We start from the raw sequence: 23,498 nt of genomic DNA on the forward strand, positions 1-23,498 counted from the left end.
GCTAGTTACACCATCAGAATATAGACATCTAAATGTCTATTTTGTTTTCAACATCAAAAGCTACTGGTAATCCAGTCATGGATCAACCAGATAGCATGAGAGAGTCACAACAACAGCCACAAAAAAGGGGAGCCACCCTTGGATAGCACAAGGAGCTGTCAGGGCTACCTCAAACCCATAGGAGCACTCACTAAGCCACTGCATCATAACCCAATAGGGTTCAGCATGAGCTAGGGTACCCAATCAGTGATTGGCATCCCTCTAGCTACATCAAATCCATCCATGAGATCATTAATGCTCAGCAGTTCACCTCAATTATCTATTCAATCAAGTTAAACTACCCAGATAAATGAGATGCATAATTAAACAAAGGCACTGCATCATTGCAAATGATCCAGATGATCACTGCAAGCAACAGCAGGTGCTGGGGTAAGCAAGAGCATGCACCAGCACAGGCTTGAGTGCCACACAGGCCAAGGAAGAGCATCAGTGGAAAACAAGCCATATGCCAGCAGAAAATCACCAAGTAACTGAGGATCATGTGATCATCAGGGCCTAACAGAGCATGCAAGTACATGCTAGAGCCAACCTAGCACCAATCCATGAATCATATAACTTACATAGTCCCAATTCATCAACAGTTGCTTCACAGATAATAAAATAAATGATTTATAATTGTATCCAGAAGCACATCAAATACATGGTGTACCACTGGATCAAGCTAAACATGAATAGCACACATCACTGACCTTGCTCAAGCAATAATTACTCAAGTAATCCAACCAGGGATACATATATGGATGGCGCACACATATAAATAAGCCATAGCAACAACCAGAGCCAGCCAGCAAGCAATTGAATAAATTGTAGCATGACCAGAAGCATAACAGAAGCAACTTAGCAGTCCATGAGCATTACAAGATGCTCATGAGCAAACACATATGAATACAGCAGCAATAATAGCAAGCTCACAGGTATAAGCCAGAGAGATGAGAACATCAGTACCAACATGGCAATAGAGCTAGGCAGAGCATGGCACGCAAACAGCAGCAGCTATAGCAAAGGCATAAGATGGCCATGAACACAACATACCAGCTGAGGAACAAATACTGGTGTACTGGCAAAGACAGCAACCCAGGAGATGGATGCCAAGGCATTCAGAGGAAGGAGAGGAGGAAGAACAGGTAAGAGAGTGAAGGAGGCTAGCAAACCTGGGGGCAAGAAGCTGTTGACGCAGCCATGGTGGCTGTGGCGGCACAGACCAGGCCACGGCAGCGCCAAGCCGCAGCCAGGCCAGGCCACGCCGAACGCCACCGCATCCAGCACCTCACTAGCAAGCCGTCGAGCAGCCCAGGGATGTCTGGAGCGTCCGCCGACACGCATCGCCGGCGAGGACCGTAACCCTAGCACCAGAGAGGGTCGAGGATGAGCGCACCAGGTCGCCCGCATCAAATCGACGCGGATATATCGACGCGCCGTCAAGAGCCGCGTCGATTGCGCACCATGGCGGGGGCCAACACCGCCGGAGTCGGCTAGCGACGGTGAGGGCGACGCAGGCGTCGCGAGAGAGAGGGTTAGGGTTAGGGTTTCAAACGCGCGCGAGAGAGAGAGAGAGAGGAGTGAGGCTGGTCGAGCCAGACCAGGTGGGTCGGTTCGACCTAACCCCACTGGGTTACACCGACAGGTGGGCCCAGGAGCATTTGTGCCATTTCACAAATTAATAAAAATGCTGAAACTTTAAAAATCAATAGTAAATCTTTCCTAGCTCTAAAAAAATAATTAAAAATATGAAAATCACTCAGTATAAAAAACTCTATCATAATAAAATATGAAATAGAATTTTTGAAGTTAAACAAAAATAAGTTCAAATTTGATGATTTAAATAATCATTTAAATCACACATTTTATTTTCAATAATGAAAATAAGTCCATAAATTCTTTTGGACTTTAAAAACACCTTGAAAACATTTCAAGGTTGTATTTTACCCTAAATAAAGTATCCCTAAGTGATTCTTAGTATTAAGCTCTCACATGAAATAATAAAGACATCGGAAGGGGGGAACAAACCCTAAAACTGGAATCATGCATCAATGCTTCTTTAACCATTGCCCTTATCGGACAATGATGCTATTTTTCAGCAACAGAGGACAAGGGTCAGTCCACACCATCCAACTGCAACACTTTGTAGTGTTCAGGCAAGTTCATCACTTGCTCATGTCATTCGAGTATTTTTATCAAATTACTTGCAAAGTACTATGTTTATCACTATTGCATAAAAAGCAAAACCACTATTTTCATAACTATCACTACAAGAAATGGGATATTTGTTGACGAAAACCCTGGTGACAAAAATGCATACCGTCATGGATGTGTCCTTATAGGTGACGAATTCATCTTCCGTCATGCATTTAAAGTAATGCTTGACGGTATGATTTTTCGTCAACAAAAAATCGTCACCCATTACCCAACCGGGAAGGGCTTCCATCGTGTCTGTTAATAGGTGACGAAATCAAAAAGATTGTGGTGTATGTAAACCGTGATTTGCATATACAACGTACCCACATAGCAGGTAAATAATACTAAGTTACTTTATTAAATGTTATTAGTTTTATATATCATGCGTGACCCACTTGTCAGGAACATATTTAATTAAGTAAAAATTGTGTTTTGGAAGAATCGAACCAGGGCTTTGACGTGATCGACGCGGAGTGTTACCGCTAAGGTAGATATGGAGTTTTGATCTGGATCCGTAACTAGTCTATTCTACATATTTATTTCAATGGTGTGATGTAGATGTTACGACATAATAATTTCCTTATTAATATTTATGTCGGCTGCGGGTGCCTCGTTTAAGTCACGCCGCTAGCAGACACGGCCTATCTAGGTGATCTTGCTAACAGTCAAATCGACTAGGGTTCTCATCGAGGTGAGAAGAAATCCGTGAAGGCTCCATTGTGGAGGCGGCGAGACGCATCATCGGTGAGTTCTCCTGATTGTTCGCTAGGTCTAGATTTTTTAATCAGTTGTCAAGATCTGTTCTGAAGAACGTTGGCATATTCTTAACTGAATTGTAGGCAATGGATCGAAGTTGGATAACTGATGGCACCCAGAAGTTCACAACAAAGTACATGGCAGGTGTTAGGGATTTCATCAAGTTTGCGCGAGAACACTTGGACAATACAGATGAACCAATCTTGTGCCCTTGCAAGGACTGCCTAAATCTGATACGTCAGGATATAAAAACAGTCGAGGATCACTGCAATTGTTCAGGTATGTCCATGACGTATACAAGATGGACTAGACATGGGGAAGGTTTTAGTGATGACGAAGGGCGGGATAGAAACGATGATGGTGCGTATGATAGTGACAATGATGAAGACGAAGACAGTGGTGATTGTTATGTTGATGATTCATCTAGTATGATCGATGAACTGCAGAAGTCTGGAAATAAAGGTCCTAACCTGCCAAATATTTATGCTAATCTAATTGAGTCAGCCAAAAAAGAATTTCATGAGGGATGCACCACTTTCACTAGGTTGTCGTTCATTATTAAGCTCCTTCATGTCAAATCATACAGCCGGATAACAAACACAGGATTTGATCTCTTACTTCACCTTTTACGTACAGCTTTGCCACATGTGGACTTTCCCAAATCATATGCTGATGCTAAGAGTGTTCTTTCTGATGTTGGGCTTGGTTATGAGACAATTCATGTATGCAAGTTTGATTGTTCTTTATTTTGGGGAGATCACAAGGACGATACGCACTGCCATGTTTGTGGATTATCAAGATATAGAGACCCTACTGCAAAAAAGAAAATCCCTCACAAGGTGTTAAGGTACTTTCCTATAATTAAAAGATTGCAGAGACTATTTGTTAAAAAGGAAATGTCGACACATACTAGATGGCACAAAGAGAAGAGGGTTGATGAGCCCAATGTACTGAGGCACCCTGCTGATGGTGAGGCATGGAAGCACTTTGATGCCAAGTTTCATTGGTTTGCTAAAGATCCTCGTAACATAAGACTAGGTTTTGCCACAGACGGCTTCAGTCCCTTTGGAAGTATGAGTAATCCTTACAGTATGTGGCCTGTTTTTGTCATTCCTTACAACTTCCCACCATGGATGTGCATGGATCAATCGAATTACATGATGGCATTGCTAATCCCCGGAAAGTATTCCCCAGGGAAAGATTTTCATGTATTTATGCAGCCACTGATAAAAGATATGATGCAGCTATGGAGTGGTGTGCAGACAATTGATGCATGCACAGAGGAATATTTCCCATTGCATGCTGCGTTTCTTTGGTCTATTCATGATTATCCTGGATATGCCACTATGTCAGGCCGAAGAACAAGAGGAGTTCATGCGTGTGTGCATTGCGATGAGAATCCTTGCTATGAATCTTTGAAAAACAAAATTGGATATATTGGGCATCGGCGATTTCTTGATAAAAGTCACCCATACAGGAGAAGCAGACTTTTCAATGGTAAAACTGAGACTAGAGATCCACCAAGGAAGTACACACCCAAAAAGGTAGCTGAGAAGGTAGAAAGGGTTAAGGATTTTGAACATGGGAAAAATCCAATAAGTAGAAAGCGGAAGCGTGCAACTGTACCCGGTGAACCAACATGGCACCTGAAAGTCAGCTTACATCATCTACCGTACTGGCCAGAACTTAAGTTAGCTCACAACTTAGATGTGATGCATATTGAGAAGAACATATGTGACAATATTGTTGGTACACTACTTGAACTTGAGGGTAGGAATAAGGACACTGTTAGTGCTAGAATTGATTTGAAGAAATTCAAAATCTGGGAGAAGTATTGGTTGAAGAAAATTGTGAAGGATGATGATGATGCAGCAATAACTTATGCGAAGCCCCCTGCACCGTGGACGCTTTCGAAGGAACAGAAGAGACATTTGTGTAGGTATTTGGCAAACACTATGTTCCCAGATGGTTATTGCGCAAACTGGGGAAGATGTGTGAATATTGATGGTTGTAAGGTTACCAGTATGAAGACGCATGATTGCCACATACTTCTGCAGCGAGTGTTGCCTGGGCTCAAGGGAATTGCATCTAAGAAATGTATGTGGCTATTGCAGAGCTAGGAAGATTTTTTAGGGAGCTGTGTGCCAAAACCACGAAAGTTGATGTGCTGAATCGATTGAAGGTTGAAATTGTTGTGATCCTATGCAAACTTGAGAAGCTCGTTCCCCCCAGCTTTTTTTGATGTAATGGTGCACTTAGCTATTCATCTTCCTGACGAGGCTCTTTTGAGGGGTCCTGTTCATTATGGTTGGATGTATCCAGTTGAGAGAAGATTAGGTTATCTAAAGTCTACGGTCCATAACAAAGCAAGGCCAGAAGGTTCTATCGCAGAGGGCTACATTGTTGATGAGTGTTTGATTTTTTGCTCTAGATTTTTCAAGGATGGCACAGAAACAAGATTTAACAAAGATGATAGGAACCAAGACATACGGAGAAAACCTGATCGTGACGAGATGGAAGTATTTTCAGTTGGAGCTAAAGGTCTTGGGAAATCCATTTTGAAACATTTTGACAAGGAATTTGACAAAATGGTTTGGTATGTGCTGAACAACTGTGACGATGTAGAACGTTATATCAAGTAAGTAGTTAGCTTCACTTTAATAACTACTTCTCAATGTTGCAGACATAATTGTCCTGTATTTCATATGTGTTTTTTCTATGTTTCAGTGAATTCCGACAAGAATTGGGAGGTAGGGGTGTGCGTGACATCGAGGAGACGGTTCAGAGAGAGTTTGCAGGTTGGTTTGCAAACCATGTGAGACAGTTGGACAATGCATCAGAAGATTTGAAGTCTCTCTTGGCCGGGCCAGACCGGCGTGTAGTAGTATACGCTGGTTGCAACATAAAGGGTGCGAGGTTTCGCACGCTTACTCGGGATAAAGACCTGAAGACTCAAAATTCGGGCGTAGCGACTAAGGGATCTTTTGGTGATGCATATGAGACCGAGTTCTATGGTGTTCTGCAAGAAGTTCTTGAACTGCAGTACGGGACTAACAAGCACGGTGACAGGTCCGTGTACTTGTTTCGTTGCGACTGGTTCGACCTTGCGGGCAGGGGTTCCAAGATAAAAGATGATGGTTATTTTAAAAGCGTTAACACTTCTGTCCTATGGTTCAAGAATTCACCATTCATATTGGCCAGTCAAGCTGAAACATGCTTCTATTTGGAGGATACAAAGTTTGGTGATCCGTGGAAAGTGGTGCATAAGTTCATTCATAGACACGTGTACGATGTTCCAGAATTAGAAGATGGTAACGATGATGCATTTGTACGGAATGAAGACGCATACCAGGAGGATGAAGGTTTAGTCGACCATACATTTCATGATGTTGTCGACCTAGACGAGGAAGCAGAGGTGGAGGCAGAGGAGGATGATCATCGTGCTGATGAAGTTGTACATATTCATGATGCTCGTACAATTCGTGAACTAGAGAATGAGGAAGGTAGTCCCAATGTTGACATGGATATGAGCGAAGATGAACTAGAGAATGAGGAAGATAGTCTCATATTGGAAGAGAACATACATGATGACGAGGGAAAAACTTCAGAAGAAGATAGTGATGTAGATTGATAGAAACATGTTATGCATACAACTATATGTTTTGTTCCAAACATTTGAAATGTTCTTATTTAGATGTTTACGATCTCGAACTTGTCATTCAATTATCCAGAAGGGTTTAAGAGCAAATTAATATAAGCTAAAATATGGACAGATATAAGAAAAGCCAACATGTCGGTAACATAACTTTGACAATGGTTTTAATTAATCGACACTTGACACGATTACAACCAGCAGCACGATATGACTAAATATTGTTTTAACAGAAGCAAAATCGACAATCGCATAAAGAGTCTTACAACTTAATTTAAACCTAAAGGGGCTGCATAGTTGGACACACGGGCACCATGAATCACTGACTAGCTACTCCAGATCGATTTCAGGCACATGGGTAGCAAACAAGTAAACCCCTGCATTTCCCAGGTAAAGCAAGAACAACATCTTGTCACCCATCTGAAGGTGCTTTTCCTTGTCCATGAACTCCTTCCACCCACTGACGCAGAGACGACCATCGTCAGAAGAAATTGCGTAGGACGCACGCACCAAAGTACTGGGATGGCACACAATACTGATTGCACCATATTGTTCCATATCTTTAGGAAACAAACAACTAGGGATTTTCTGTTCCAACAGTAGAGACATAGTTTAGTTAACACTTGTACGTAATGTAGCTCGCAAAGTTAATGAAATGATATGATCTACTGCTTACCACGTGTTTGTTGTAATTTTCGCTGTTTGTCCAATTCAGAGTATGCAGCATTGGGACAACTAGTGCTCCTTGATCATAATCTCCAGCATTGTGGTACTCAACAAGGTAGTCCAAGTTGTCCACCCCGAAGAATGACGGTATGCATCATCCTCCAATTTATCATTGTTCCATCAGTAGTACTGAGCGAGTCAACAATGTCACGCTTCGTACGGGACAACTGGTAGTAAGCTGCATAATTAAAATAACTGACATAAGATGGAATAATTAATATGATCAATCATTCCGTCCAAAGGTGGAAAATTACCTGGATGGATTAGTGGTTCAGTTCCAGTTATTACAAGAGTATCCTGACCAGATGAGTTTACTCTGAAAATTAACTCCATGTCAACCTTAAAATTGTACACTCTAGCAAATTCGTTCCAAAATCTTCCGTTGATATAGGTTCTGCCAGCTCTGTTGGTAACATTAACAACAAATGCATGGCCATCTTTGGTTTTAAGTGCAGCTTCAAAAGTTGTCCTGTGGGAGGTCTGGACACCATACTTCTTAAGGAAATACGGTCTATAGTAGCAAGGGATGACCTAAATTCAGTAGAGTTAATACAAAAGTAAGTTAACTATTCTGAAAATTCAATAAGATAGAAACATGTGAATGTTACACATCGTGTCATATTAGGACCTTGAAGAATGACGAATTGCATGTAGCTACTGTAAAATCTAATGATCAGGTAGAATTATGCGTCTACTCGGATAATCACCGAGTCTCAGATCTAGGACTTCTATCAGCACATATCTGAACTTCTATCAGCACATATCTGAACTTCTTTCGGTATAGGACTGAACTACCGATACCTCTATCTCTAACAGCTACAACTATCGTAAAACTCATATGAACGTAAAATTTATCACAACTATCCTAAAACTCAACCATAAATAAGCGGTTAATACATATGGTGACCAACAATTATTACACACATCTGAATAATAGTACTAAACTAGCAATAACTACTAGGATCACGTGTTAAACTTTGATGTGGCGGTGAATTAATAAAACATCTGAATGAATTTTAAACTTATAAGTGCATGTACCGTCTTCTCCTCAAAACCCTCTTGTAGTGTTTGCACGAAAAAACCTAACGCGAATCCCCCTCCGCCGCACATCCCCTTCTTGTCAAAGCAAACTGGACACTGCAAAAAATATGAAGAAAGATTACAAATCGGAAACAACGATCGATCGCGAGACGTACATGTTATTTACGTACTCCACTAGTAGGCGCCATCCTTGGTCTCGACGCGGAGCGAGAGTCTTACAAGTCTCGCCGGCGAGAGACGTGGCGAGCTATGGCGGCGAGAGACGTGGCAAGATCTGGCGGTGGCTGAAGGAGGTCGTGATATGATGGCCAGTTATATCGTGGAGTAAATTTCGGTAGGTCAAGAGGAGTGCAAATGGGCGGTGCTGGGTTTTGACGTGACAACACGATCGAATGCGCGTCAGTTGGACTGCACGTCAGTTGGACTGCACGTCAGTTGGACTAGACCCGCGTCAATATTCTCTTCGTCTACCGTCTCAATATTCGCACGGAGTAATTAATGGGGATGATATTTCTCCCCTTCCCCCTCCCCTACCGTCTCAATATTCGCACCGCATCCTGGTTTCCACACTTCTCGTCGTCTCCGCTCCCTCAGTATCTTCGTCTCCCACCGCCGCGTCGCCATGGACATGGATGAGCAGCAAATGTACTACTGGTCCAGCACGCGCGCAGTCCACATCCACGACGGCCAGGACCTGGAGGTAGTCTACACCAACGACCCCTGGGAAGTGCGCCGCGTCCTCGACATGTACACGGAGTGGCTCAAGGAGGACGAGCACAAGTTCGTGGGCCTCGACTTCGAGTACACCAACCATCGAGCCGAGGACGAGAAGAAGATCGCCGTGGTTCAACTCTGCATGCGTCGACATGTGCTGGTGTTCCACTACGCAGCGTAAGAACTAATCCCCTTTTTGAATCTTTCAATTGGGGTTTTTTAGTTGCCGCCGTTGTGTCTCTCTTTGACTCTCGTTAGACATTGTTCCCGAAAATCAGTACATTCCCAATCTAAATCTGCTAGACATTGTTCCCGAAAAGCAGTACATTCCCGATCTAAATCTGCTACACATTGTTCCCGATTTATTAATTTGTTTCATCTTCGTCTCCTCTGTATGTTCTTGCATATTTGTAACTGATCTGTGACTAGTACATTACTTTGTTTACTGCAGTGCTGACTGGTGGGAGTCTCCGGCTATCTGCGATTTCTTTCAAGAAGGAATTACGTTTGCGAGTGTTGACATCCGTGGTGACAAGAGAGTTCTGTGGAGGACATGGCACATGGAGATTCCTTGTGAGTACTACGTCGATCTCCAGGACGAGTACTTCAAGTACACTGGTCATGCGAGGGCTGGCATGGCTACCATGGCAGCAAGACTCATTGATTCATGGTACGGTGATATGAAGAAGAAGTTCCACCACCATCGGCACAGACTGTGGGGGGACTTCCTACTTCCAAATATGAACATCAAGTATGCAGCCATTGATGCTTGGGTCTCCTACGAGCTCTACCGCAAGATCGTGGTCGACAGAGTCCTGCTGATGGTGGAATGATCATCTCTTCTGCCGCATGACCCCCTGATCTTTTGGTATGGTCTCCCTCCTGCGTGAGGTGCTTTTGGCTAGTAGTCCGTTCTTTTGAAACTGTAAATATTTTGCCATGATATGTCAACAATTGTCCTGGGAGGTTTCAATTTTATGTTGTGTACATCCTAGTACTTCAAAGTGCTAGTAAACTAAATGTTCAGAGCAGGAGAGTTCTTCAAAATCAAAACATACCAGACGTAAAAATCACCAAAAATTGTGATTCAAATTTTTTTATGACTTTTACTCATTTTCTGAAATTTTTCATCGAAAAAATCTCAAAGTGGTGAACAATAACATAAAATGGTGGCCCCATGGTGGAGATGTGTCGAAAGAGGGGTTTTCGGACGAAAAGAAGGGGGAATTGGCAAAAACTCACCAAACCACCATGGATTGGGGCATGATTTGGCACCCTTGTGCACATTGTGATATGACACCTTGGTTGCTATGGGTTTTGATTTTTTGGAGTTGGTGGCATGGTGTCCCCATGGTGGACATGTGTCGAAAGAGGGGTTTTCGGACGAAAAGAGGGGGAAATGGCCAAAAACTGACCAAACCACCATGGATTGGGGCATGATTTGGCACCCTTGTGCACATTGTGATATGACACCTTGGTTGCTATGGATTTTGATTTTTTGGAGTTGGTGGCATGGTGTCCCCATGGTAGACATGTGTCGAAAGAGGGGTTTTCGGATGAAAAGAGGGGGAAATGGCCAAAAACTCACCAAACCACCATGGATTGGGGCATGATTTGGCACCCTTGTGCACATTGTGATATGACACCTTGGTTTCTATGGGTTTTGATTTTTTGGAGTTGGTGGCATGGTGTCCCCATGGTGGACATGTGTCGAAAGAGGGGTTTTCGGACGAAAAGAGGGGGAAATGGCCAAAAACTGACCAAACCACCATGGATTGGGGCAAGATTTGGCACCCTTGTTAACATTGTGATATGACACCTTGGTTGCTATGGTTTTTGATTTTTTGGAGTTGGTGTCATGGTGTCCCCATGGTGGACATGTGTCGAAAGGGGGGTTTTCGGACGAAAAGAGGGGGAAATGGCCAAAAACTGACCAAACCACCATGGATTGGGCATGATTTGGCACCCTTGTGCACATTGTGATATGACACCTTGGTTTCTATGGGTTTTGATTTTTTGGAGTTGGTGGCATGGTGTCCCCATGGTGGACATGTGTCGAAAGAGGGGTTTTCGGACGAAAAGAGGGGGAAATGGCCAAAAACTGACCAAACCACCATGGATTGGGGCATGATTTGGCACCCTTGTGCACATTGTGATATGACACCATTTTTTCTATGGGTTTTGATTTTTTGGAGTTGGTGGCATGGTGTCCCCATGGTGGACATGTGTCGAAAGAGGGGTTTCGGACGAAAAGAGGGGGAAATCGCCAAAAACTGACCAAACCACCATGGATTGGGGCAAGATTTGGCACCCTTGTGCACATTGTGATATGACACCTTGGTTTCTATGGGTTTTGATTTTTTGGAGTTGGTGGCATGGTGTCCCCATGGTGGACATGTGTCGAAAGAGGGGTTTTCGGACGAAAAGAGGGGGAAATGGCCAAAAACTGACCAAACCACCATGGATTGGGGCAAGATTTGGCACCCTTGTGCACATTGTGATATGACACCTTGGTTGCTATGGGTTTTGATTTTTTGGAGTTGGTGGCATGGTGTCCCCATGGTGGACATGTGTCTAAAGAGGGGTTTTCGGACGAAAAGAGGGGGAAATGGCCAAAAACTGACCAAACCACCATGGATTGGGGCATGATTTGGCACCCTTGTGCACATTATGATATGACACCTTGGTTGCTATGGGTTTTGATTTTTTGGAGTTGGCGGCATGGTGTCCCCATGGTGGACATGTGTCGAAAGAGGGGTTTTCGCACGAAAAGAGGGGGAAATCGCCAAAAACTGACCAAACCACCATGGATTGGGGCATGATTTGGCACCCTTGTGCACATTTTGATATGAAACCTTGGTTTCTATGGGTTTTGATTTTTTGGAGTTGGTGGCATGGTGTCCCCATGGTGGAGACGTGTCGAAAGAGGGGTTTTCGGACGAAAAGAGGGGGAAATGGCCCAAAACTGACCAAACCACCATGGATTGGGGCATGATTTGGCACCCTTGTGCACATTATGATATGACACCTTGGTTGCTATGGGTTTTTTTATTTTTTGGAGTTGGTGGCATGGTGTCCCCATGGTGGACATGTGTCGAAAGAGGGGTTTTCGGACGAAAAGAGGGGGAAATCGCCAAAAACTGACCAAACCACCATGGATTGGGGCATGATTTGGAACCCTTGTGCACATTGTGATATTACACCTTGGTTGATATGGGTTTTGATTTTTTGTAGTTGGTGGCATGGTGTCCCCATGGTGGACATGTGTCGAAAGAGGGGTTTTCGGACGAAAAGAGGGGGAAATGGCCAAAAACTGACCAAACCACCATGGATTGGGGCAAGATTTGGCACCCTTGTGCACATTGTGATATGACACCTTGGTTGCTATGGGTTTTGATTTTTTGGAGTTGGTGGCATGGTGTCCCTATTGTGGATATGTGTCGAAAGAGGGGTTTTCGCACGAAAAGAGGGGGAAATCGCCAAAAACTGACCAAACCACCATGGATTGGGGCACGATTTGGCACCCTTGTGCACATTGTGATATGACACCTTGGTTGCTATGGGTTTTGATTTTTTGGAGTTGGTGGCATGGTGTCCCCATGGTGGAGACGTGTCGAAAGAGGGGTTTTCGGACGAAAAGAGGGGGAAATGGCCAAAAACTGACCAAACCACCATGGATTGGGGCAAGATTTGGCACCCTTGTGCAAATTGTGATATGACACCTTGGTCGCTATGGGTTTTTATTTTTTGGAGTTGGTGGCATGGTGTCCCCATGGTGGACATGTGTCGAAAGAGGGGTTTTCGGACGAAAAGAGGGGGAAATGGCCAAAAACTGACCAAACCACCATGGATTGGGGCATGATTTGGCACCCTTGTGCACATTGTGATATGACACCTTGGTTGCTATGGGTTTTGATTTTTTGGAGTTGGTGGCATGGTGTCCCTATTGTGGACATGTGTCGAAAGAGGGGTTTTCGCACGAAAAGAGGGGGAAATCGCCAAAAACTGACCAAACCACCATGGATTGGGGCACGATTTGGTACCCTTGTGCACATTGTGATATGACACCTTGGTTGCTATGGGTTTTGATTTTTTGGAGTTGGTGGCATGGTGTCCCCATGGTGGAGACGTGTCGAAAGAGGGGTTTTCGGACGAAAAGAGGGGGAAATGGCCAAAAACTGACCAAACCACCATGGATTGGGGCATGATTTGTCACCCTTGTGCACATTGTGATATGACACCTTGGTTTCTATGGGTTTTTATTTTTTGGAGTTGGTGGCATGGTGTCCCCATGGTGGACATGTGTTGAACGAGGGGTTTTCGGATGAAAAGAGGGGGAAATCGCCAAAAACTGACCAAACCACCATGGATTGGGGCATGATTTGGCACCCTTGTGCACATTGTGATATTACACCTTGGTTGCTATGGGTTTTAATTTTTTGGAGTTGGTGGCATGGTGTCCCCAGGGTGGACATGTGTCGAAAGAGGGGTTTTCAGACGAAAAGAGGGGGAAATCGCCAAAAACTGACCAAACCACCATGGATTGGGGCAAGATTTGGCACCCTTGTGCAAATTGTGATATGACACCTTGGTTGCTATGGGTTTTGATTTTTTGGAGTTGGTGGCATGGTGTCCCCATGGTGGACATGTGTCGAAAGAGGGGTTTTCGGACGAAAAGAGGGGGAAATCGCCAAAAACTCACCAAACCACCATGGATTGGGGCATGATTTGGCACCCTTGTTCATATTGTGATATGACACCTTGGTTTCTATGGGTTTGATTTTTTGTAGTTGGTGGCATGGTGTCCTCATGGTGGACATGTGTCGAAAGAGGGGGAAATCGCCAAAAACTGACCAAACAACCATGGATTGGGGCAAGATTTGGCACCCTTGTGCACATTGTGATATGACACCTTGGTTTCTATGGGTTTTGATTTTTTGGAGTTGGTGGCATGGTGTCCCCATGGTGGACTTGTGTCGAAAGATGGGTTTTCGGACGAAAAGAGGGGGAAATGGCCAAAAACTGACCAAACCACCATGGATTGGGGCAATATTTGGCACCCTTGTGCACATTGTGATATGACACCTTGGTTGCTATGGGTTTTGATTTTTTTGAGTTGGTGGCATGGTGTCCCCATGGTGGACATGTGTCGAAAGAGGGGTTTTCGGACGAAAAGAGGGGGAAATGGCCAAAAACTGACCAAAACACCATGGATTGGGGCATGATTTGGCACCCTTGTGCACATTGTGATATGAAACATTGGTTGCTATGGGTTTTGATTTTTTGGAGTTGGTGGCATGGTGTCCCCATGGTGGACATGTGTCGAAAGAGGGGTTTTCGCACGAAAAGAGGGGGAAATCGCCAAAAACTGACTAAACCACCATGTATTGGGGCATGATTTGGCACCCTTGTGCACATTGTGATATGACACCTTGGTTGCTATGGGTTTTGATTTTTTGGAGTTGGTGGCATGGTGTCCCCATGGTGGAGATGTGTCGAAAGAGGGGTTTTCGGACGAAAAGAGGGGGAAATGGCCAAAAACTGACCAAACCACCATGGATTGGGGCATGATTTTGCACCCTTGTGCACATTGTGATATTACACCTTGGTTTCTATGGGTTTTTATTTTTTGGATTTGGTGGCATGGTGTCCCCAAGGTGGACATGTGTCGAAAGAGGGGTTTTCGGACGAAAACAGGGGGAAATCGCCAAAAACTGACCAAACCACCATGGATTGGGGCATGATTTGGCACCCTTGTGCACATTGTGATATGAAACCTTGGTTGCTATGGGTTTTGATTTTTTGGAGTTGGTGGCATGGTGTCCCCATGGTGGACATGTGTCGAAAGAGGGGTTTTCGGACGAAAAGAGGGGGAAATCGCCAAAAACTGACCAAACCACCATGGATTGGGGAAAGATTTGGCACCCTTATGCACATTGTGATATGACACCTTGGTTTCTATGGGTTTTGATTTTTTGGAGTTGGTGGCATGGTGTCCCCATGGTGGACATGTGTCGAAAGAGGGGTTTTCGGACGAAAAGAGGGGGAAATCGCCAAAAACTGACCAAACCACCATGGATTGGGGCATGATTTGGCACCCTTGTGCACATTGTGATATGACACCTTGGTTTCTATGGGTTTGATTTTTTGGAGTTGGTGGCATGGTGTCCCCATGGTGGACATGTGTCGGAAGAGGGGTTTTCGGACGAAAAGAGGGGGAAATGGCCAAAAACTGACCAAACCACCATGGATTGGGGCATGATTTGGCACCCTTGTGCACATTGTCATGTGAGGTTTCAATTTTGCTGATTACCAACACAGATTGTATTTATGAAAACAAAACTTGAAACTAACAACAGCAACTACAAGTCGCAAAAAAGGATATGTAATCTACACAACTCTGGTGTAGCCAAACATTGGTAGTCGAAATTAACTCGAAACTTGCTTAGCTACAGAATAAAGCATCTACACAAATGCAGCGTGCATCAACATGAAAAAAGAAATAACATGTGCAGCAGTAATGCTTCTGCAACAGCAAACAACATATAAACATGGCATAGTCTTAAACAACTGGGTATGATTGCCCAGGTTCCAAATAACAAAAGTAGAACATAGTCTTTGAAACATGACATAGTTTAACCATGAACCTCCAGGGGAACAACTAAATAGAAACTAAATTTAGTGGAGAACATGAGGGCCAACAGCTGGACCGACGAGCGGGATGAGGCCAGTCTTGACGTAGTCCCTGAGGAACTTGCCAAAGGCAGCGTGCTTCGCCTTGCTAGCAGCCTTGTGCTTGTGCTTGCTACCTTTTCCAACTCCCGTCGCGTGCTGGATTAGACACTCGACATCGTTCGGGAAAACCCTGCCGCAGAATGGGCAATTAGGCTTTCCGTTCCGACGGAAAGGGATCTGGCCAGTCTTCAGCTTCTTCAGAACGAAGCGGCTCTTCCGGTCCCGGTCATCCTTGTCGCTGTCAACGTCCTCAGAGTCTTCCTGCGATTTTGAAAGTAAAGAAGAAGTGAGAGAAGGAAATTAACTGAAATACAATTCAAGCATTAAATATTTTTGTATGAACATTATTAAGAATTAATCATCATGTAGAATCAACATTTATGATCCAGATCCAACCATACATAATTACTTCACTAATATAAATAAGCACCAATTTAAACTGTTGTCACAAATTGTTCACGGGTAGTCCAATCATTATTTCAGTAATATAACTAAGCACCAATTTAAGAGAAAATGGTGATTATAAATTTCATGGATCAGGGATCAATCATTTGTTCCCTGAAGATGTACTGATTCATAAAACAATATGGATTCATGACGTCAATAAGCAGGAATTCAAGAAAAATGGTGGTCATAAATTACATGCATCTGATAATTCATTTGTTCCCCAAATAAAAATGATGTACACACTATGGTTTCATCGTATAAATAAGCACCAGTTTAAGACAAATGGTGATTATAAAATCCATGGATCAGATCAATTAATAGTACCTATAATATAATTCTTGTAATCATAATCACTCTGGTATGATTCATATTCGGATGAATTTAAGTTTGAAATGCATTGAGCATTACACTAAGCAGGTATGATTCATCACACAAAAGGAATCATTACAGTTGAATCAAGATGTGCATCAAATATTACAAATCTAGTAACTACAAACCATAAATCAGATGAGTAAGAACCCCAGAATCATCAATTTGTACAAGAAGTAGCAGACAGGGCAAATCAATCTACCCTATGAGCAAACCCTATGGTGAACAGTAAGATCAAGAAAAACAGGGGATCGATCGGAATAGTAGAGTACCTCGCTGCAGTTGTCGGAGGCCTCCTCTTCGAACTCGTCGCACTCTCTGGGGCCATATAGCTCGCGGTACTGCTTGGAGTGGCGGTAGAACGGGTCATTCGGATCGAAGCCCTGGTCATCTGCTTGTGCCGCGGGAGCGAGGATGTCTCCCTTGGCCTCATCAGCGACGGCGACCACGGCCGGTTGGGCGGAGCCCTCCACGGTCACGGCGCGGCGAAGAGCGGCTCCAGTTCCGGAAGAAGATCCCGCCTCCGCGCCGTCGACTACTACCGGAGCATCGCCTTCGCCTCTTTCGACGTTGACGTCCGCACTCGCCTCCGGCTCGTCTCCGCGAACACGCTTCATCTTCGGGATCTTCGGTGGAAGGGGAGGTCGGTGGTGCATTGGTGGAGGTGCAAGCAGGGTTTTTCGCCAGAGATTGGGGAATAGAAGTTGCGGGTGGGAGAGACGATGGGGCCGATGGATATACAGTAGGTGCTGCCGTTTGGGTTCCTCTGTCTGACGCGTGCGTGTGAAAACGTGGATTCCTGCATGTAGTCAGTCCACTTTCCCATTACTTTGACATGGGTCCCACGCATGACAGATGGGCAGGCACAGAATTTTCAGTATGGGTATTAAAAACTATAAAATATTTGAAATACGAATTAGTGATCACACATAGTGAAGGATATTTGTTTACAAAACTTTCCCACCTTTAACATGGAGTCTCCATACGAAGAAAGTAAGAAATAAATAATAATAAAATGAATCGAGTATGTAAATTCTTTCAAATTTCTAAGAATTTCATACCATGATTAGGGCTGGAATTTTGAGTGTTTGGTAAAACCTACGTTGACCTCATTGTACTAAGAGGTTGTCAAACTTTTTTCAAAGTGAAACTTCTGTTCTAGGGTAATGTGGTGATGCCAAATCAGACCAACACGTGCTCCCAATTTTCCCAATACCCTAAGATGTACATGCTTCACAAGTGATGCCTATTCTTGAGTTTAGGGGATGAATTTTTGAAAATTTTCAAACCAAACTGCCAAGATAGCATGCTAGCGTCATTACCCACATGTTAATGCACCCTTATGCCAAATTTCAGTCCATTTCAAGTTAGCTACCTCAAAAAATGGTCAAGAAATGCCCGTTTGAGGTAGACGGGCATAATCTTTCACTACGCACCTCACTTTTGTGAGTGCTTTGGTAGGGAAACAAATTTTTTTCTAGTTTGTTATTTTCCATGGAAAGTGTTAGCCACACATTGGCCAATACACAAGGTTTGGAAAGATTTCAACAAATTTTCAATTTTATATGAAATTTTGAGTGTTTGGTGAAACCTACGTTGACCTCATTGCACTAAGAGGTTGTCAAACCTTTTTCGAAGTGAAACTTTTGTTGTAGGGTAATGTGGTGACGCCAAATGAGACCAGCACGTGCTCCCAATTTTCCCAATGCCGAAAATGCCCTCACTTGTGTAAATTCACATCAAACTACACCAAACCTCATGAAAAATTTAAATTTGAATTTTCCACATGAATGTCACAACATTTACTCAGTCCCACTAGTTACTGATGATTTTACATTGAATTTAGCATTTATTATGAGTTTTACTCGTTTTCTGTTATTTTTTAATTAAAAAAATAAACAAACACCTAAAATTGTCAGAAAAATCTGAAACTCCTCAGGCACACATACCTACCCTTCATGACCGCTCACAAAAATTTGCAACTCAATCTGAGTCTTTGAAGTGCAGCTTGCTTGAAAAAGAGCCCTTCACCGACATGATCGATGTGGGTCCACACATGGATCGACCCAACCAACATGAGGTTTCACAAGTGTTTTCAGACAAAATCTCACATGTGTGAACAATAACATGTATATGTGGGATGTGTTCTCACATATACCTCACATGCAAAAGGTTTTACAACTTCCGGGGTCGACGATTCGACCGTTATGCCGAAAATGCCCTCACTTGTGTAAATTCACATCAAACTACACCAAACCTCATGAAAAATTTAAATTTGAATTTTCCACATGAATGTCACAACATTTACTCAGTCCCACTAGTTACTGATGATTTTACATTGAATTTAGCATTTATTATGAGTTTTACTCATTTTCTGTCATTTTTTAATTAAAATATACATGTACAGTTCCATTTTCAGAGTAATATTTTTTCTTTCACGGCAAAAACTTGTTCCCTCCAAATTGTAGTACGCCAGCCAAAACGCCCAAATTTTTTGTTCCCTCCACTCCTCCCGCGCACCCCACCTATCAAATATTTCGCCCTCCCTTATATACGTCGTGCCTCTCCCGCATGATTTACGAGCATCTTAACTCCCCACCCCCCCGACCTCATCCTCTCGTGCTATCACATCCCGAAATTTTCTAAATTTTGAAATATGAAATAAAAATAAATTTAATGCTTGATTGTTTCAACTTGATTGAAAATTCACAAAGAATTAAAAAATTTCACAGTTATTTACAAGTTAATCCCAAAATAGAATTTTTAAATACTTTTGGTTTCAAAGTATTTTCAAAATCAAACATATACTTACTTTCAAAGTTTTCAAATCCATAATGGATTTTTATTTAAGAAAATTAAACTATAGAAAACTATATTTGTAAAATACTGTCAAAGTAGCCAATTAGGCTAAGTGCATATAATTATTATTTTATTTCCACAAATGGATTTTAAATAGGTTCCTTGCTGTCCTAAAACACTATTTTGATTTTTACAAATTTTTATAAACTCGCATATGTTGAAACCATCGTATATGGCCATAATGGCATAATAGTAATAAAATCATGTAAAATAATAATTTATAAAATTTAAGTAATTTTGTTGCCCTATGCTAAGCAAACTAATTTTTCAAACTTATAGAAATTTGTTTCATTCAAATCGGAATTACGAAACTCATTATATAAAAGAAACAAGAAAAGGGAAAATAAAAAAAAACAGATCGGGCCGGCTAACCGCCGCTCGGCCCAGCTCGCGCGAGCGGCAGAGAGCCAACCGCCGCTCGGCCTCCCTTGTCCCCAGCCCACGCCCCGCGCCCAGGCCGCCCCGCACGCACGCCGTTCCTATTTCCTTTTCCTTTTCGTTTAGTACCACCTCGCCTCTTTGAATAAATTTGCTCCAACTCTCAGCCTATATAAAGGATCTAAAGGAGCAGCCCCAAACACACCAAAGCGCCTTGCGCCCTCTTCTCTCTCAGCCCGCAGCGCTGCAGCCCTTCCCGAAGCTTCGCGACGCACATACGCGATGCTGCTGCATCCGCAACGCTTTTTACGCGACGCAGCATCCACAACGCTTTTTGGAGAAACACCGCGACTCGACGCATTCTTTGCCTGGTAATAATTCTATTCTCGCTTTTTTACGTAGATTGTCTTTAGTAACTTCACGATTTTATTTCCTTAGATCTACACCTCTATTTAGAATAGTTGTTCTTCCGTTAAGTTTGTAATTAGATCCTTTACAACTTTCATGTAGAAAGTTTTTCCATCCGAGTAACTTGTTTGGACAACTTTTCGTACACCATTAGAAGTGTGATCACTTATGTCTAGTTTTGTAAAATACATATCTTAAGTTCTACACGTTGGATTTCGACAAACCCTATACCGTCGGAATCGGCAAATCACGTAGATCATCTTAGACATATTGCGTGGCAGTTTCACTCACTTTATTTTCGCAGTACCACTTTGTCCCGCAACATCATCTATAAAATAAATTCTACAAACTTTTTCCGAGAAATTCTTTTGGCGATACGCTTGTAATGGAATTCTCTACAACTTTCGTGTAGAAAAGTCTTCCATCCGGAGAACTTTTTCTAATAACTTTTCGCGAAAAGTGCAGTCCTATGACTGGCTTCAACATAGTTCCTTTAGCCAAATTGATCCTTATGCTCATACCCATCTTACAGGACCAGTTATAATTCTTTATCATGTTCACATATAATGCATAGCTTACCCTTGGTTGTCTAGTTCATATTATTCAAATAACAATTGAGTTATTTGAGTAAAAGTATCACATGTTCTAGTTTAGATTTTACCTTGCTTTAGTAGGGTGGAGATACTCTATCCCATATCACATGTGATGAACCTTTGTTATGCATTAGGCTCCGCAAACCAAATCTCGATATCATTCATGCCATTCAACCCTTCCACTTAGTTCGAACTATTCAATTTTCAAATGAGTTATTTGAGTAGTTCAATATGGCGATAGTTCATATCCAATGCTATGTGTGACCTTGTGCTACTCTGATAAGTGTTATCACACTATGTCAATTGCATAAGCCTTGCTTTACAGCATTTCATCCAATAGCACCACCATCTAAAATATTTGAATCACTTTGCAAATATTCAAATTCAAATATGAGAATTTGAGTATATATCCATTATCGATTTCTATAATCCTTTCTCAACATGATTATTTTGAGAAGGTAAAACTTATGATCCCATCCGCACACCAATGCCACTCGACACTTTACCTTGAACCAATATCGTGTTTATCCGCATTCATTTTCATTCACTCCTTTGACTTAGTTTAAAACTATTCAACTTACAAATGGGTAAATTGAGTAATTCTATTGTTTATACCCAAGCCTATGTATAGTTCTTACTATCTTGAGTAAATGTTGTCACACTTATTCAATAGTATTGTTGTTGCATTATTTGTCACTTATGTGATTCAATTCACATGAGCCGTTTCAAATTCTTTTCATGCTCTTGTAAAGCATAAAGATTCTTCAATTATATCTTGGATAATCCATCTCTTTCTAATCATATGTCTTGCCATCCAAACTCTCACCGCCATATCTTCCAAGCCAAACCTCATGCCATACCTTAGTACCATAGAGCGATTTTCGATTGTTGTCTTGTTTGATTTTGTTGTTATTGTTTTTGAATGGTGTGTTTATGTTGTGCTATATTTTATATTATAGTTTGTACGGAGAGGCACGTATTTTGAATAAGAGAAGTGAACGCGCTTCGACTACCAAAAAGGCAAGTGACACTCAATTACCTACTTATTTTATATATGCATTAGTGTTTTCTTAAAACTAGTATGCATGGTAGAATTTTGTTTTCAAAAGTTATGCTATGCTTAGATCCTAGTAGTGTGTAGCCATCCTTGAACCATTGCTAGTAATTTGAGTATGCCTAGCAATAACAAAATGCTACTGCTGTTTTGAATATTCTGGATTGTGAGTGTTGGGAATTAAAATTAACAACCTTAATGAAACACCTGGGTGGATTGGTAATTGCTTGGTGGGCGGCTACTCAGGGCCACGGTGTGGTTGTCGTCGCCTGAGGGTACGTGGCTACTCAGGGCCACTTTGTGGTTGTCGTCGCCTGAGGGTATATGGCTACTCAGGGCCATATCGTGGTTGTCGTCGCCTGGGGGTACGCATAGGTTGAGTGGCTACTCAGGGCCACTTTGTGGTTGTCGTCGCTTTGAGAGTGCACTTGTGGATGGCCACTCAGGATAAAAGAGATTAATATGTCGTCCATGTTTTAGTTAGCTTCCAGTGCAGCCTTATGGTATTATGGGCTCTGCCGGGATTAAGTAAGTTGTGAGGTCAAACTTGTTGCTAGACATGATGATGTGGCTTGCAACCAAACGGGAACGGGTCTAGCTGGTTATGGTTGAAGCCTTCTTCTGAAAGATCTTGTCTCATTTCTTCTCTTGGGAAGGGTGGGTCGTAAGGTGAAAGTGCACAACCTCTCGAGAGTTAAACCTAAGATCTTAGCCGTGTCCCCGGTTACGGACAATTTGAGCTTTCAAGGCAGGGAATGTACGGAAGAATCTCATCACCTTTTCTGAATGAGTTAAAAATTTAAGTAGCAACTGTCTGATAGTACATGGGAGATGTAACCATGATACTGTTTATGACAACATTACAAGTTTTACAAAAGTTTTGTTTTAAAATAAAATGTAGGATAAAATTGGCTTTATGCAAATTTGCCTAAACTCCACTTGCCAAATATCATGTAGATAGTCATGCCCAAAACTGCCACCATATAAGTGTCATTTGCCAGTACATCATTGTACTGACCTCCATTCGTGGGGCTGCATATTCAAACGTGCAGGATTTTCTGAGGAGAAGTACGTGGTAGGATCTCGAGTCTACATTCCAACATGACTGCCTGTGGCACATGAAGAAGATGAAGGCTCATTGATGATTTACTTTCCGCTGTGTTTATTCTGAGCTAGTTCATGTGACTATGCAATTTGTAAGGTTTTATTGTACCCTCTGGATCAACGATGCAGTAATTTGATACTATTGCAATGGTTACTATATTTTGTAATGTGTGTGCTATCAGTGATCCCGGGAATAGCACTATACACACGTATCTTGCCTTTATTAAAAGGTAGGGTGCTACAGAATGGTATCAGAGCATAGTGTTGCCTGTAGGATCGAGACCCTAGGTTTGGATTAGAAATAGGAAGACACTAGCGTGAAAATTTTGTCTAATCCTATTTCAAAAAAAAATGTTTGCTTTGTGAAACCTCTTGTATTCTCATCTACACCATTTTCAAAATTGTTTTCCTCCCTTCTTTAGATGAC

The 23,498-nt window shown here is 42.5% G+C and overlaps 1 long non-coding RNA gene across 1 annotated transcript; it reads left to right on the forward strand.

Moving 5' to 3' along the window:
- Positions 1-20,066: 20,066 nt before the first annotated feature.
- LOC139833329 (uncharacterized) lies at positions 20,067-23,239 on the forward strand. The gene is made up of 3 exons (XR_011748875.1): positions 20,067-20,283; positions 21,873-21,933; positions 23,020-23,239. It is a non-coding gene; the product is annotated as an uncharacterized lncRNA (long non-coding RNA).
- The last annotated feature ends 259 nt before the right edge of the window (positions 23,240-23,498 follow it).

This window comes from Lolium perenne, chromosome 7 (genome assembly GCF_019359855.2).
Source record: "Lolium perenne isolate Kyuss_39 chromosome 7, Kyuss_2.0, whole genome shotgun sequence".
Classification (NCBI taxonomy): domain Eukaryota; kingdom Viridiplantae; phylum Streptophyta; class Magnoliopsida; order Poales; family Poaceae; genus Lolium; species Lolium perenne.